At 38.3% G+C, this 15,996-nt stretch overlaps 1 pseudogene; it reads left to right on the top strand.

Moving 5' to 3' along the window:
• The window catches only part of LOC122240811, a 144,644-nt pseudogene extending 132,781 nt beyond the window's left edge, over nt 1–11,863 (top strand).
• The last annotated feature ends 4,133 nt before the right edge of the window (nt 11,864–15,996 follow it).

Raw genomic sequence — 15,996 nt, 5'->3', positions numbered from 1 at the left:
TAGGAATTTTTCCATTTCTTCCAGATTGCCCACTTTCCTGGCATATAATTGCTCATAATATTCTTTTATTATTGTTTGTATTTCTGCCGTGTTGGTTGTGATCTCTCCTCTTTCATTCTTGATTTCATTTATTTGGGTCCTTTCTTTTTTCTTTTTGATCAAACTGACTAGGGGTTATCAATTTTGTTAATTCTTTCAGAGAACCAGCTCCTGGTTCATTATCTGTTCTATTGTTTTTTATTTTATTTTTTGTTTTTGTTTTTTGTTTTTTTCAGTTTCGATAGCATTGATTTTTGCTCTAATCTTTATTATTTCCTGTCTTCTGTTGGTTTGGGGTTTTATTTGCTGTTCTTTTTCCAGCTCTTTGAGGTGTAAAGCTAGGTTGTGTATCTGAGACCTTTCTTCCTTCTTTAGGAAAGCTTGGATTGCTATATACTCCCCTCTTATGATCGCCTTTGCTGCATTCCAGAGGTTTTGGGCTGTGGTGTTATCGTTTTCATTGGTTTCCATGTACTTTTTAATTTCCTCTTTACTTTCTTGGTTAACCCATTCATTCTTTGGTAGGATGTTCTTTAGTTTCCAAGTATTTGTTATCTTTCCAAATTTTTTCTTATGGTTGAATTTGAGTTTTATAGCATTGTGGTCTGAAAATATGTGTGGTATGATCTCGATCTTTTTGTCCTTGTTGAGGGCTGATTTGTGTCCCTCGAACATTCTGGAAAATGTTCCACGTGCACTTGAGAAGAATGTGTATTCTGCTGCTTTAGGATGAAATGTTTTCAATATATCTGTTATGACTATCTGGTCCATTGTGTCATTCACCATTGTTTCCTTGTAGATTTTCTGTTTAGATGATCTGTCCACTGTCGTAAGTGGGGTGTTGAAGTCCCCTCCTATTATGGTGTTATTATCAATGAGTTTCTTTATGTTTGTGATTAATTGATTTATATATTTGGGTGCTCCATATTTGGAGCATAAGTGTTTGCAATTGTTATGTCTTCTGGGGCGCCTGGGTGGCTCAGTCGGTTAAGCGGCCGACTTTGGCTCAAGTCATGATCTCACGGCCCGTGAGTTCAAGACCTGTGTCGGGCTCTGTGCTGACAGTTCAGAGCCTGGAGCCTGTTTCAGATTCTGTGTCTCCCTCTCTCTGACCCTCCCCCATTCATGCTCTGTCTCTCTCTGTCTCAAAAGTAAATAAACGTTAAAAAAAATAAAAAAAATTGTTATGTCTTCTTGGTGGATAGACCCCTTAATTATGATATAATGTCTTTCTTCATTGTTACAGTCTTTATCTTAAAATCTAGATCATCTGATATAAGTATGGCTATTCTAGCTTTCTTTTGGTGACCATTAGCATGATAGATGATTCTCCATTCCCCCATTTTCAATCTGAAGGTGTCTCTAGGTCTAAAATGGGTCTCTTGTAAACAGCATATAGATAGATCTTGTTTCCTTATCCATTTTGTTACCCTATGTCTTTCGACTGCAGTCTTTAGACCATTGATGTTTAGAGTGAGTACTTAAAGATATGAATTTATTGCCATTATGTCACCTATAGAGTTGGAGATTCTGGTAGTGTTCTCTAGTCCTTTCTAGTCTTTGTTGCTCTTGGTATTTTTGAGTATTTTTTTTCATCTTTTCTCCCCTCAGAGAGACCCCCTTAAAATTTCTTACAGGGCTGGTTTAGTGGTCACAAACACCTTTAATTTTTGTTTGTCTGGGAAACTTTTTATCTCTCCTTCTATTTTCAATGACAGCCTTGCTGGATAAAGAATTCTTGGCTGCATATTTTTCCCATTCAGCACGTTGACTATATCTGGCCTGCCAAATATCTGTGGATAGGTCTGCTGTGAACCTGATCTATCTTCCCTTATAGGTTAAGAACTTTTTTTCCCCTTCCTGCTTTCATGATTCTTTCCTTGCCTGAGTATTTTGCAAATTTGACTATGATATGCCTTGTTGATGGTTGATTTTTGTTGAATCTAATGGGAGTCCTCTGTGCTTCTTGGATTTTGATGTCTGCGTCTTTCCCCAGGTTAGGAAAGTTTCCCCCTATGATTTGCTCACATAGATTTGCTCCCCCTTTTCTCTCTCCTCATTTTCTGGGACCCCTATGATTCTGATGTTATTCCTTTTTAATGAGTCACTGATTTCTCTAATTCTTAAATCATGCTTTTTTGCCTTAGTCTCCCTCTTTTTTTCTGCTTCATTATTCTCCATAAGTTTGTCCTCTTTATTACTGTCCTCTTTATTATTTGCTGCTCTGCCTTTCTGCTGAGGCATCCATTTGAGATTGCAGCTCATTTATAGCATTTTTTTTATTTCACTCTGACTAGCTTTTACTTCTTTTATCTCCACAGAAAGGGAATCTAATCTATTTTCAACCCCAGCTAGTATTCTTATTATTGTGATTCTAAATTCTGGTTCAGACATCTTGCTTGTATCTGTGTTGATTAAATCCCTGGCTGTCATTTCTTTCTGTTCTTTCTTTTGGGGTGAATTCCTTCATTTTGTCATTTTGAAGGAAGGAAAGGAATTAATAAAGGAAAAACCCTTAAAGTTAAAAAATTAAAAATAACACAACAAAATCAAATAAAGGATGCTAGATCCTAGGTGTGTTTTGGTCTGGTTGTTGAAAGAATCTTAAAGATTAGAGAAAAAAGAGAAAGATAAGAAAAGAGAAAAAAGGAAAAGAAAAGAAGGGAAAAAAGGAAAAAAGAAAGTGTTTGAAAATTTGGAAAAATGAATATAATAAAATAGAATAAAATGAAATGATGATGAAAGTAGAATATAAAAACTTTACAAATAAGTTAAAAATAAAGTAGAAAAAATTAAAGAAAAATCGTTAATAAAAATGGAAAATAAAATAATTTTTTTCTTTCTGTATTCAAGAATAAGAAAAGAAAAAAATTGAATAAAAGGACCAGTGAACAGAATGAAGTATGATTGAAATTACATCTGGTTTCCATAGAAGTCAAGCTATGAAGCACTTAATAGTCCGTAAACCTCAGCAGGCAGAGAGACTTCTGTTTGCAAGAGCGCTGTTGGCCCAGTTGGATGGGGCTTAGTGTAAAGGCTCCGTTCTCCATTTGATGGCGCTGCTGAGCTTACTCGGGTGGATTGCTGTGGCACATGTAAGCGTGTATGTGCATAAGCAGGAGGGATGAAAATGGCATTACCCAGCTACCCAGTCTAGTTTCAGAACTCTGCGTTCTCTGTGACTGGCAATCAAGTACCCCTCCTCTGTCTCTGGCTTCCATCCACTCCCCAGTTCTACACTGTCCGTGACCAAGCCGACAGGCTGCCAGGCGCCACTTCCCTCCTGAGTTACATCTCAGATGCGGCTGTTTCCCAACCCCTCATTTATGAGGGACTGAGGCTTTGACCCATCAGACCTTCTGGGGAAGTGTCTCGCTGAGCAATGACTGGGTGCCAGCCCGCCCCCAGGAATGTTCGCGAGACTGTGCTGCTGCCGATGCTCAGAGACTGCAGCTGGGTGCCAGCCCGCCCCAGAAAATGTTCACACTATCTTGTAGCAGCAGTGTTTCAGGGATTATGGTAAATCACAATACACATCTGGCACCAGGCTTCACCCTTAACTTCCTGTTACAACACCAGCGAACGTGGCTGTTCTCCGAGGTCTGCTGGCACCTTTGCCCGTTGGGAGGCCACACAGCCTCTACCAGATGTCCTTCCAGGAGGGGAACTGCCACCCCCTGTGTGGCATGCGGATCTCTCAGACCTTGCTCTGTGCTCCTGGGGATTCGCCCTTCCCACCAGAACATCGCCAGGTATCGAGCTGCGGAGTTTCAGACTCTGCCCTCCCGCTGTTTATAGAGTCTTGGTGGAATTTAAAACCTCTCCTTTCCCCTTTCTCCCTTTTTTGTTCAGTCTCTGCTGCTGTTTCCACTTTTCCACTTTCTTTCCAGCTGCCTTTGGTGGGGGTGCTTTTTCCCACACTCTCCCCCCCCCCCCCCCATTTCTGTCCTCTGCAAGCAGTAACAGCTTCCTGGCTTCTGTGGCTTCTCTCTCCCCCAGTTCACTTCTCTGCGCCACGTACCTGCTGAGTTCTCTGGTTCAGGTTGTGCAGATTGTTGTGTTAATCCTCAAATCAGCTTTCTACGTGTGCAAGAGGGTTTAGTGTTGATCTGGCTGCATTTCAGGGATGAGAGACACAAAAAAAACCTTCCATACTGTTCAGCCATCTTGGCCCCTCCCCCTAAATATACTTTTTTAAATTTTAAAAATATAGAGACTCTTTTTAAAAATAATTATTTATTATCCATCAGTGTGGCCAATCTGGTAATTTGGCAAGGTTTTGAAGTAAGAGAAATTATTCCTTTGCAAAATAACCTTCCTCTTCTGAATTCCTCATCTCCTTCATGTACTAAAGCCCTTGTGCCCTCTTGTGACTCGCCGGCTTTTTAAGAAATGATTTGATGTCAGTAATTTATATTTTTGTGGAACTTTAGGTCAATGTCTTACTTCTCCAAGAGTTATTTGCATGTTAGTATTTTAAAGTAATGCTACACTAAAAAGTTTTCTTCTCAATATAATTTTAGAGATTCTCTAGAATGTGAGGTGACATATTTGGAGGCAGGGAAATGACTTCTTGAACATAGCTGAGGGACCTTGTTTTCTACATCTACATAAAACTGATGATGAAAACAGCAAATCATTTGATAGGTGTTTTCACATGTGTTTATTAAAATTACATTTCATTGTCACTAAATGTCCATTGTATTGAAACTATAGTTAGGCTATCGATGCTACACTATATGATGAACGTGGTACTACTTAGTCTATAATGTGTTCAATAGTGGGTTACTTTTAGTAGCAAAATGAAGACTATTAGCATGAGCAATGATGTATGAAAAAAGAATTAGGGCTTTTTCTAGGTAACAAATAATGAATCACATATTCTCATAGATAGCTTTTTAAGTTAAGATGGAAAAATTATTTGTTTTTATTTTATTGCTTTGAAAGCTATCAAAATTATGCTCAAAAAATGTTCCTTTTGGGATAGAAACTCTCAGAACTTTGGTATGAAATTCTTAGAGTGCCTTCCTAAGGTCGCTGTTTGTTCTGGGGACTTAAAAGTAATGCAAGCCTACTGTTTGGCTTAGCAGTTTGTGGGAGGACAGAGAAAATCTTGAAAACTCTCAAATATTTGTGATAGTTCTGGAGGCTCTTATGCTTCTAATCTGTTGTGAGATCTATTTTTGATCCAGACAACTCAGTAATTTACCAGGAGTAAAACAGACCACTTTGGTGGGACTTACCTTTGTTCAGTGATCTTGATAATGAGATCCTATAAAAATGGTGTGGATACTCTGGCCATTCCTAATACTGTAGATTGATTTCAACATTATCTTATGTATAGGACTGAAGCAGAGATGAGTGGAAACATGAATGTTAGGTCTAGCCATAACTTATTGCTATTACAGTCTTAAATCTTAGCTTATATAATGTTTGATTTTACTGAATTACTTTTTACCACTTAAAAGTAGTTTTATAAAATCCAATCCCACATAAATTTGATTCAACCAACTTTAACAAACATTATACACCATAGTAGAGGACTATTAGACCTAAAATACTGCCAGAGAATATTTAGATTGCAAAATCTCGATTCACATTTATTGAAATTTTTCTCTTTTCTGGATAACTATTATATTAATTTTGAATTAAAAGCAAAACACCTGGAAGGAGCCAAATATCTGAAGCTATTTGCTCATATTGCATGAAGCAAATAGGAATATAGATGGAGTTTAGTTGGAAAAGAAGTAAAACAATATTGGGGAAGAAAAAAATAAAATTGAAAATTCCCCAAATTAACCATTCGTGAAGAACAAACTGCATGCCAATATCTTTTCACACGTTGTATCTCTTATTCTTCACAATATCTATGGAAGATATGGTTGTTCATGCATTTATTTAACAAACATTGGAGGAGCGTTTATTTTATTCCAAGCACTATTCTAGATACTGTGGATGTATCGATAAGCAAGAGAGACATGGTCCCCTGTTTTCATGGGGCTTACATTTGAGAAGGAGCAACACACCATATACAGATAAGAACAGGATGACATGATTGGAAGTGTCACTTGAATTAGACTGGTATTTTGGGTTGGGTGGGCATATCAAGGATCCTGGCAGCTGCACACATTGAAGATATGAAGAGAAGGTGATGGAGGAGGGAATAAGAATCTCAAAGGTCCTGACCAGGAAAGACCTCTGTAAGCTTAAGGAATAGAAAAAAATGGCAGTGTGGCAGGAGCAAAATCAGTGAGAGAGAACATCAGGGGAAAAAGTAATCCAGAAAGGTGCTTTGAATACGTAAATCAGAGCCCATGACTCTCATTCAAAATCATCTAAGAATTTCTCAATACATGTAGAATAAAATCCCCAAACTTTTCGGGGGCTGAGGTAGATTCTGCACAGATATGACTCCTGGCATCTATCCATCCATATGTCTTTTAGTTTTCTTCCCACCAGCAACTCACATCCTTGCTGACTGGCCAGTATGATGCCAAGCATCTCCAGCCTCAGGGTGCAGTTATTTGTTGTTCCAAATTCTCTCTTTGTAGATATGTGCATAGCTTCTCCAATTTTTTTCATTCATTTCATATTCATTCTCTGCTCAAATGTTCCAATCTTAGAGAATCCTTCCCTGAATATCATTGTAACATCTCATCTCCTCCTATTCCCTTCTTTTCCTTTACTTTGTTTTTCCCAGTTGCTATGGCTGCATAAAAAAGTACACCAAAACTTAGTTACCTAATGGGGTGCCTTAGTGGCTCAGTTGGTTAAGTGTCTGACTCTTGATTTTGGCTCAGGTCATGATCTCATGGTTCATGAGATTGTGCCCCGTGTCGGGCTCTGCACTGGCAGCATGTGGCCTGCTTGGGATTCTCTCTCTCCTTCTCTCTCTGCCCTTCCCCTACTCACTTGTCTTTTTTTGTTTGTTCATTTGTTTGTTTGTTTTAAACCAAACTTAGTTGCTTAAAATAACAAGAATAATTTATTATCTCTTATTGTTTCTGTGGGTTAGGAATTAAAGAGTGGTTCAGCTGAGTACTGATGCATAGGGGCACTTGTACCCCAATGTTTATAGCAGCACTCTCAACAATAGCCAAATTATGGAAAGAGCCTAAATGTCCATCAACTGATGAATGGATAAAGAAATTGTGGTTTATATACACAATGGAATACTACGTGGCAATGAGAAAAAATGAAATATGGCCCTTTGTAGCAACGTGGATGGAACTGGAGAGTGTGATGCTAAGTGAAATAAGCCATTCAGAGAAAGACAGATACCATATGGTTTCACTCTTATGTGGATCCTGAGAAACGTAACAGAAACCCATGGGGGAGGGGAAGGAAAAAAAAAAAAAAGAGGTTAGAGTGGGAGAGAGCCAAAGCATAAGAGACTCTTAAAAACTGAGAACAAACTGAGGGTTGATGGAGGGTGGGAGGGAGGGTAGGGTGGGTGATGGGTATTGAGGAGGGCACCTTTTGGGATGAGCACTGGGTGTTGTATGGAAACCAATTTGACAGTAAATTTCATATATTAAAAAAAAAAAAAGAGTGGTTCAGCTGGGCATTTCTGGCTTAGGGTCCTTTATGAAGCTGCTGTCAGACATTTGGCTGGGATAGGAGTCATTTCAGCCTTCATTCATATGTCTGGTACCTGGTCTGAGAAGACTCCAAGAGCTGGGGACTAGAACAGCTGGGGCTCCTCAATCACCTTTCTCTTTCTCTATAGGGTCTCTCAGCATGCTGGCTTCAGGGTAGTAAGAATTCTTCCATGTGGTTCAAGGATCCAAAGGCAAATGTCTTAAGAGAGAAAGAGCCAGACAGAAGCCATATCACTATTTTGATTGTCTTGGAAAGGCAGGGGATGTTATTTCTGCTGCTTTCTACTGGGGTTGGGGCAGTTACAAGGGTTTACCCAGCTTCAAGGGAGAAGGTGGGGGTATAGGCTTTGCCTCTTGAAGAGAAGTGTTGATATAACATTATAAGAACATGTGGGATGGTATATATATAAACATATGTAGACTATATATGTATATAAGTATACACATTCTCCAATGTTTGGAAAATCAAATTTGTCACATTGCTTTATTCTTCCTCCAAAGCAGTTTCCAGTCTGATTATTGCCTGTCTCCCTCACTAGAATATAAATCCTATAAAGGCAGGACTCTGGTCTGTCTTTGCTGCTGATCAATCTTTACTATCTGAATCAATGATTAGCATAGAGTAGGCACTCAACATTTTCCATTGTTGAATGAATAAACATCTCCCAAATCAATTATCTATGAAGCAACACAAGTATTATAAAAACCAGCGTTTTAGAGATGGAAGAAAATTTTATAATATTCTATAAATTTTCCCAGAAATGTAATAAGACAATAGAACATACTACAATTATATTTTTTATGGCAATTAGTGAATTTATTTTATTTTTTTCAATATATGAAGTTTATTGTCAAATTGGTTTCCATACAACACCCAGCATACTACAATTATCTTAAAAGGGATTTGGTTTTCACAGTGTGTGCCTAAATAGAAAAAGAAAAAAAATTCTATAATATGTTGGAAAAATTATGACTCTTTTCATGACATTATATTTACTAAGTTCTCAGTGGTATAAATTGCAACAGATGAGGAGTGGCAAGTTTAGGCCACTTGTGCACAGATTATAACTTTGCAAATAGCATGTTAATCTTCTAGTCACAACAACACAAATGCAGTCATTTAGCTCATAATGATATCAATGAAGATGAACTGTATGGTACAGGGACTTACTCTCTGTTTTTGACTTCTCACTTTACCTTTTTCAATGGACCTAAATTTCTGCTTCTTTTAAGGTGGATTGTTGACATACAGAAGGAAATTATTGCTTGGATCTTTACTGCATCCAAGAAACATTAATTTGAAACTCATTCTCTGTAACACTAAATGTAGTGGTTTGTGACAGAAACATGGGAATTGGCCTAGAAATTGTCCTTTTAATAACAAGCCTCAAGGACATAAGAATCATTTCACCAGCGGGAAAAATAGGTGATTTTTCATGTGATTTGAAAACAACCTAAATGCTCACAAAGAAGAGTTGAGAAATTAATTATATATCAGCAGTTAATGTACAAGCATTTAAAAAGATGCTGCAAAATTCAGGGCAAAAAATAATTTTTTCATAGCTGACAGGAATACTTAACTAAAACTCCAAGATAATTAACTAAAAAATTAGAACTAATATAAATGTCAACAAATTATTTGGATAGATTATAAAAATATCAATCAATTTTGTATAAATAGCAATATTTAGAAGACCCAATGGTAAAATAAGGAAGCATAATACCTACCAGCAAAATATAAAACACTTAGGATCAGTGATAAGATATGAAAGAGGGACTAAATTGAGAGACAATGCGGTGAAGAATTTAAGGAGCATGGCCCAAACTGGCTCTTGTGACATCTTGGCAAGCCAGCAGAATGGGTCTGCAAATTCTAAGTGACAAAGTTGTCACTGGTGACAAAAGTACAGAAAATTGTGACTTCTGTTTTCACCACTAGAACTTACCAGAAGTTCATCTGTTCTTCGGCTGTCACAGAAAGAAAATATGTCACCCAAGAACGGGGCTAAAGCTGTGAAGGTGGCTTTTCTGTCACCTTTGTGGGATCCACCAAGGCACAGTATTTTAAGTCCCAGCATGAACAGCAAACTTGAGACTCGTTTTACTCTGGAGGACACCAATGGGTTAGAAAACTCCCCCAAATCTGGATCCAGAAAGAGAACCAATAGCTCACTAAAGAAGTGGACACCAAACTGACCAACGGAATTCTCCAGAAACAGTGGCTGAAACCAGCTTTGTAGAGACGTGTTTCAGTGGGCCGGCTTGGCTTCCTTGGCTTGCCTGGATTCCTCAAGCTCTCCCCACAGATCCCAGGAAGGCTTGAAAACCAAAAGGGCACCTCCAGGAAGAATGTCTGGTTCTTATTCCTTAGATAAAAGCATTACATTCGCTTCTGAAATCCTAGAAGGCCTCCTGGGATGGTGTCCCAAGACAGGGAGCATCCTCAGAGGCCACAGTAGGAGAATGGCCCCTCACAGACCTCTGGCTGGCCCTGACCTGCCACCTGCTCCCTTCCCCAAGTTGCACCTTTCTGAGGCGCCACGTCCTTAGGTCCTCAGAAGTAGAGGCCAATGGCCAAATAACCCCGGAATTTAACTTCTCTGACGATGTTGTCAGGAAAAGGGCACCCCGACCAAGAAAGCTGGGAGAGAGAGAGACCTGGCCTCAACTTTTCCTTAAGGAGTCCAGAGGCGAGGCAGGAAAATGCCCCCAGGGAGGCACACGACAGTCCTGTCCCCCCCTCCCCGAGGGTCCTACAACCTAGGCAACCCAAAGTGTAACCCATTTGTGGGTGGTGGAGAGGCTCAGAGCCCAGAGTGACCCTGGAGCAAGTCACTGCGCCCTAGCTCTGTGGTGAGGAAGTCCCCTCCCAGCAACCCTGCTTTCAGACTCAGCAATTGACAATTTATGGTGACACTGGTGGGAATGCGGAGGGAACTGTGAACTCCTCAGGTGCGTGGGTTCCCACTAACAGTTGGGTGGTGAGCCCACTGCCTCCTCTGGTGACCCAGTGTCCTCGCTCCACGGCAGGGGCCAGAGCCTGCCTTGGACATGAATGAGGAGTGCTTCAGAGACCCTGTTGATGCTCTAAGCACCTGAGCAGAGGTTGATTATCTGAAGCAGTTTGGGACTTCCTCGTTTAAAGAGTCGGCCTTGAGGAAATAGTCCTTGTACTCGAGTTTTACGCAGGAGGAGGCCCTTGCCTGTGGCCCCTGAAAGCAGGAGTGCGCAGGATGCACACATACCTTCCTCCTGAAGCCCACCCAAGGCCAAGCTGGTAGAACTTGATTCCTTCGGAGCTCCAGTAAGTCCCTGTGTCCTCAGGCCAGGAGGTTCGTGGTAACCGTGGTGCCCGTCGTGGACGTACTGCAGCACAACCAGAAAGACCTGGACCTGGCAGTGTAAGGATACAAAAGCTGAAGCTATTGGTGAAGAACAGGTATGAAGAGCTGTACGCAAAGAACCTGGAAATGAGGAAGATCTCCAACGGGTTTGAGGGGATCCTGGACCAGGTGCTGGAGGAGGCTTAGAAATAGAAGTAACTTGCCAGAGCCCAAATTCAGAGGGTTCTGAAAGAAAAAGACCAACTTACTGTAGACTTGGACTACATGGAAAAATCTTTCCCTGTCCTCTTCAGGTGGTTTGAAAAACACAAGGAGGTTGGGGCGCCTGGGTGGCTCAGTTGGTTAAGCGTCCGACTTCGGCTCAGGTCACGATCTCGCGGTATGTGAGTTCGAGCCCCGCATCGGGCTCTGTGCTGACTGCTCAGAGCCTGGAGCCCGTTTAGGATTCTGTGTCTCCCTCTCTCTCTGACCCTCCCCCGATCATGCTCTGTCTCTCTCTGTCTCAAAAATAAATAAATGTTAAAAAAAAAATTTAAAAAAAAAAAAAAAAAAAAAGAAAAACACAAGGAGGTCATTGAAGGCTACCACATGAATGAAGAATCCGAGAAGTGTATGAGGATTGAAAGGAAAGACCAGAGATACCAAGCACTGAAGGCCCACATAGAAGAGAAACTCCAGCTGCCAAACGAGGAGATCATGCAGGTCTGGAGCAAAGCCCAAGCCTTGGCCTTGGCCTTCCATGTGAGCTTGAGGAAGGAGCAGATGTGAATCCAGTTGCTAGAGAAGACCACTGAGTGGAAGACTAAAGAAAATGAACTCATCAGAATCTCTGACAACCTCATTTCTAAAATAGAAAAGATCCGAGGTACAAGTTCCTGACCAAGGTCTGTCTCCATTATGTCTGACTCTCTATTGAAAGATCTCATGTTCTTTCTTGACTCTATAACTTGTTTTTAAACTGGATTGCTTTAAAAAGAAGACTAGTTTCCCTCTAGTCAATGGAGGAGGAAGGGAGGAGGAGGAGAATGAGGAGGAGAAGGAGGGAAAGGTGGGGGGAGGAGGAGGGGAAGGTGGAGGAGGAGAAGGAGGATAATTATTTAAGAGTTTAAGGCTTTGGAATTATACAAATCTAGGTTTAAATCCTAACTCTGTCATGTACTAGCTGGTGGGCTTAATCTCTTTGAGCTCACTTTCTCTGTCTATTAATGGTTGCAATAATTGAAATATTAGTGTAAGATTGACAGACAATGTATGCATGGAAAAAAAATAATAGCTATTAAATATAATTTAAAATGCATCAAAATATTATTAGTAAAACTGTGGGACTTACATAATGGACAGATGGAGCAATAAGATAGCACAGATGCTTCAGGGACAAATACTAGGATATATAAAAATATACTATTTGATAAAGGCCACAATACAAATCAATGAGGGCAGAAGAAACATGTCAATAAATGATTCTGAGCTGTGGGTGAAAGCTTTGAAAAATATAGTACATGTGTACTTTTCACCTAAACATAAATAAATTCCATATAATTTAGAGCACTAAATAAACAAAATGAAACTATATCAATTAGAATAAAATCAGACTCAGTAAGTATTTGGATATTGACATGGGGAAAAAACCTCCAAGACAAAAGAGCAATAGCAGAACCACAGAGAAGAGATGGACAGATTGACCACATATGAAGTTAGGTCGAGGGGCACCTGGCTGGCTTGGTGGAGCTCGTGATGCTAGATCTCGGGGTTGTGAATTGAACCCTGCATTGGGTGTAGACATTACTTGAAAAAAAAATCTTGAAAAAAAAATTAGGTCTGGGGCACCTGAGTGGCTCAGTCAGATAAGCATCTGACTCGGCTCAGGTCATGATCTCATGGTTTGTGAATTCAGGGCCCGCATCAGGCTCTGGAGACTGCTTTGGATTCTGTGTTTCACCCTCTCTCTGCCCCTTTCTCCCTCACATTCTGTCTGTTTCTCTCAAAAATAAATAAACATTAAGAAACATTTTTAAAAAGTTAGGTCTAAATGACAGCAAAAAGGTAATGAAATATTTGCATTATTCATGATAGGCCAAAGGTTAATATAAATATTTAAAGAACATTTATAAACCAATAATAAAAATTATAAACCCTAATACAGAAAAATGAACAAAAGGTGGAACAAGTAATTTATTAAGTAGTACAAAGCCTCCCCTGCCAAATTAATACAAGAAATCTCAATAACAAATTTAAATTAACTTTTTGTTTATTATATTGGTAAATAATTTTAAAGAAAAATATATAATATACATGATTCGCTAGTGTGCCCTGAGATTGGAAATTCATGTATTGCAGAAAGAGAACAAATAGGAGTAAACATTAAGAAAATTATACTAGATTTATAATCCTTGACCCAATGTTTTTCCTATACAGATTTGCTCTTAAGAAATAGAGATGCAGACTATTACTAATGTGCAAAAATATATTTATTAGAGGATTATTTGTAATAAAGGAAAATTGGGAAAAAATTAGGGATGGATAAATAATGGTACAATCAAATGATAGTATACTATGCAGTAGTTAGTTAAGCAATTTTAAAGAAAAGTTAGGAGAATGGGAAAATGTCCATAGTAAAATTTAAAAGGATAAAGGAGTATGCAATTTTATAAACCTCTATATCATACTCTGATTTTTAGTGGTTGTTTCCTATCACGGAACTTTCACTTTTTACTTTGCATTTTCCAGTATTTTGTCAAGTGCTCCATAATAATTATATGTATTTTAGTACTCAGGAAATGGGCAAAATGCTGCTCCTCATATTGTATTAAGTAAGCAAAACTATAAAATGCATATTCAGAAGGTCTCAACTATATAAATAAAAGTATTTATTTTTAAATCATTTTAAAATAAAACAAAAAGCCTGAAAAGAAAGCTTTATGTCTATTTGGCAGGCAGTGGACAACCTGAGAAAGTTCATGGGACCATGTGATTAGAGTGGCAGTTAAGATGGATGAATTGCTTCGCAGGGTGCTAATAACTGGTGGGGAAAGGTGATCCGGACCAGGCTGTGGTAGAGGGGACAAGAAGGGGTTGATATTGAGTTACTACAAGGAACAGAACTGAAAATACTTGGAGACTGGGAGTGGGACATGGAGGACAAGTAGGAGCCAAGAGCTTAAAAAAAACTCCTGAATTTAAAAAATACATACAATTATTGTAGAAAATTTGAAACAATAAAGAAAAATGCAAATTAAAAAAGTGAAATAAAAATAAAAGTGCCAACCTACAGAAACATGAAAATTTGGAGGAAAAGCTGGTGTGAAAGAGTAAGTTAATTTTTAAACTTAAGTTTGTGGCTACAAGAGGATATTAAAAATATATTTTAACATCTCCCTTAGTTTTTATTACATAATATGTAAACAGTAGAAAAAATCAAATAGGAGAGAAAGGTACACATTACTATCAAATCTCCTATTGAATTTCCTATTATTACTGGAAGTCCTTCTCTTCATTACTAGCCACTTAGAATTATTTTCAGTTTTATTTCCTCTGGTGATCAATTTATAGCTGTGGAGCTCAAACCTCGATATCTTGACCTATCAACATCAAACATTACCTGATGTCTCCACAGTTGGAAAGACCAAGAACTTTCTCTCTCTTCCTAATTTTTTTAAGTTAAATTATTTTGGGATTCTTTTGGTAACGATTGTAACATGTTACACTTCTGTAAGATGTTTAATACTTAAACTTTTATATCTTGATCAGCCAACTTCAAACATTATCACTGAATTCTCGACAATATAAACTGAGAATGTCAGTGATCATAAACTTCCTTACACTTCTCATCCCCCTGTTTTTCTCCCAATATCTGGCAGGTATGTGATTACTTATTAAAGTTCAGAACATTTATATTTTATTTGTAACTAAAATAAAAAAGACTCATATTTTCCCTAGTGGTTAAATTCTAAAAACTGATAAATATTTGATAATATAATGACTATGTAAATATTTTTGACGTAGAACAATACTACATGTTTGAGGACCCACTATGAAAGAAATATAATTCTTTATTTCTTTGCTTTTTAAACAACTTTATTGAGGTATAATTCGTACACCATATAATCCATCCCTTTTAAGTATACAATTTCAAGAGTTTTAGAAAACTTACTGAGTGGTGCAGTTTTCATCATAATCCAGTTCTAGAACATTTTCATCACTCTGATAAAATACCTCTTGTCCATTTACAGTCAATCCCTTTCCTACCCCCAGCCCCAAGTAACCACTAATCTACTTTCTGACTCTACAGATTTGCCTTTTCTGGTTTCGTTCACCTAGGAAAACAGATTTAAGATTTATGTATGTTGTAGCAGGTATCAGTGTTTCATTCCTCTTTACTCTAGCTAGGGCTCCATTGTTTTGATTTACCACATTTTGTTAGTCATTTATAAGTTGATGGACATTTGAGTTGTCTCCACTTTTTGGCCATAATAAATAATTCGGCTACAGACATTTGTGTACAGATCTTTCTGTGGACTCATGCTTTTTATTTCTCTTGGGTAGATACCTAGGAAATTAAATTCTGTACTTTCTAAACCAATCTACTCAAAGAAAAGTGTCACAATTATCAAAAGCATCTGGTGTTGTGGGAATCAGAGCTCAGAGAACCTGTACAAAAATGCCAGTAGCGTGGCTACTGCTTTTGGTGTGAGGAACAAATACAACTTTTTGTTCCTGACCCAAGGATAGGCTGGTAGGCTGATCTGATAGTCTGTATGAATGGCAAAATCTCAGAATCTTTACAGTTCTTGACATCTTTTTGTATCTGTTAATAAAATAAGACATATCAATTTTATTGATCTTTTCAAAGAGCCAACTTTTTAGTTTGTTGATTATCTCTTTTGTCTTTCTGAGTTTTATTTCATTGATTTCTGCTCTGATATTTATTTATTTTTACTTATTTTGCTTATCCTCTTAAGATTCTTAATGTGGATCCTGATGTCATTGATACAAGATCTTTGTTCATTTCTTTT

This window comes from Panthera tigris, chromosome C1, assembly GCF_018350195.1.
Source record: "Panthera tigris isolate Pti1 chromosome C1, P.tigris_Pti1_mat1.1, whole genome shotgun sequence".
NCBI classification, from domain to species: domain Eukaryota; kingdom Metazoa; phylum Chordata; class Mammalia; order Carnivora; family Felidae; genus Panthera; species Panthera tigris.
Note: the sequence above shows the minus strand (reverse complement) of the source record. Positions and strands in the feature narration are given on the sequence as shown.